Source organism: Mustela putorius, unplaced genomic scaffold (assembly GCF_011764305.1).
Source record: "Mustela putorius furo isolate JIRA1106 unplaced genomic scaffold, ASM1176430v1.1 tig00001118_pilon_pilon_pilon, whole genome shotgun sequence".
NCBI classification, from domain to species: Eukaryota; Metazoa; Chordata; class Mammalia; order Carnivora; family Mustelidae; genus Mustela; species Mustela putorius.
The window spans coordinates 358946-360825 of NW_025421577.1; the positions used below are offsets into that span (position 1 = coordinate 358946).

The 1880-nt window shown below is 48.4% G+C and overlaps 1 pseudogene; it reads right to left on the reverse strand.

Annotated features, from left to right (window-relative positions):
• Nucleotides 1–502: 502 nt before the first annotated feature.
• LOC101677855 lies at nucleotides 503–1486 on the reverse strand (annotated as a pseudogene).
• Between the last annotated feature and the right edge of the window lie 394 nt (nucleotides 1487–1880).

The window sequence follows — 1880 nt, forward strand, 5'->3', positions numbered from 1 at the left end:
AAGTAGAGACCTAGGAAAACCAGCAAGGAGAAATTAATAGAAACATAATGACAAAGAGTTACGGGAAAATCCAGGCAAGTTTAGAAGATTGGTATGAAGGGGAAGGATTCAGCTCTCTGTGAGTTGGCTTTGGAGAATTAGGGGGTAGAGAAGAGGTTGGGCGATAAATTGAAGAACAGAGGAGCTCCATGTGTGAGATGGTATTGGATAGGAAGTAACCAGAGAAAAAATTTTTTAGATGTTTTCTTTGTGTTACATTTGTATTCTCCTTTCGGTATTCTTCTTTTTTTTGGCTGGGTAAAGTATACTTTATTGATGGTACATGACAAGGTAGGACTCTCTGAGACCTCCCCCCACCTTCTTCAGGGGTCTGGGAAGAAAACTGTAGTAGAGGTCAGGAGATTCTCAGCATGTTGGGGATGAGTTGGGGTGAGAACTCTCCAGCAGCTGAGGGCCCCTCTCTTCCTCTTGCTCTCACTGGGGCTGGTGGTCCAGCAGGCTATTACTCCTTGGAGGCCACGTGAAACAGAAGGTCTACCCCCCTGTTGCTGTAGCCAAAGTAATTGTCATACCAGGAAACAAGCTTGACACAGTGGTCACTGAGAGCAATGCCAGCCCCAGCACTGAAGGTGGAAGACTAGGGGGCCCCTCTTGAAGTCACAGGAGACAAGCCTGGTCCTCAATGGAGCTCAGCATGCCCTCAAGGGTACTCTCTGATGCCTGCTTCACCACCTTCTTGATGTCATCGTACATGGCAGCTTTATCCAGGAGGCAGGTCAGATCCACCACTGACAGGTCAGGGGTGGGGATACAAGGACCATGCCAGTGAGCTTCCCATTCAGCTTACAGATGACCTCATCTACCTACTTGGTGTCAGTAGAAGCAGGGACGATGCTCTGGACAGACCTTTGAACTTCCCAGAGGGAAGTTCATCTGAGTGTCATCTGAGTGTCAGTGATGGCATGGACTATGGTCATGAGTCCTTCCATGATGCCAAAATTGTCATGGATGACCTTGGCCAGAGGGGCCAAGGAGTTGGTGGTGTAGGAGACATTGCTAACAAAACCTTGAGGGAGTTGTCATACTTCTCATGGTTCACGCCCATCACAAACATGCGGGCATCAGCAGAAGGGGCAGAGATGATGACCCTGTTGGCCCCACCCTTCAAGTGAGGCCCAGCCTTCTCCATGGTGGTGAAAACCACAGTGGACTCCACAAAACACTGAGCACCAGCATCAACTCCATTTGATGTCGGCAAGATCTCACTCCTAGAAGTCGGAGTTGGAGTTTCTGTTGAGGACAAGTTTCCCCGTTCGCAGCCTTGACTGTGCCATTGAACTTGCCATGGGTGGAATCATACTGGAATATGTTGAGGTCGATGAAGGGGTCATTGGTGGTGACAATATCCACTTTTGCCTGAATAAAAAGCAGCCCTGACGACATGGTGTTCAATACAGCCAAATCCGTTTACTCCAACCCTCACCATCGTGTCTCGGGGAGGTGGCTGGCACTGCACCAGAGAATGCCCTTATTTGTTCAATGGAGAGGGGCAGAGAGCCTCCCTTTGGTATTCTTTTTTTTTTTTTTTAAGACTTTATTTATTTATTGGACAGAGAGAGAAAGAGATCACAAGTAGACAGAGAGGCAGGCAGAGAGAGAAGAGGAAGCAGGCTCCCTGCTGAGCAGAGAGCCTGATGCAGGGCTCGATCCCAGGACCCCAAGATCATGACCTGAGCCGAAGGCAGAGGCTTTAACCCACTGAGCCACCCAGGCGCCCCTCCTCCCTTTGGTATTCTAAAAAGACTTCTCTGAAGATTTAAGTTTATTTTCAGTTCTATATGGGAGCTGGACTAATACTTTTTTGTAGTATAACTATGCTG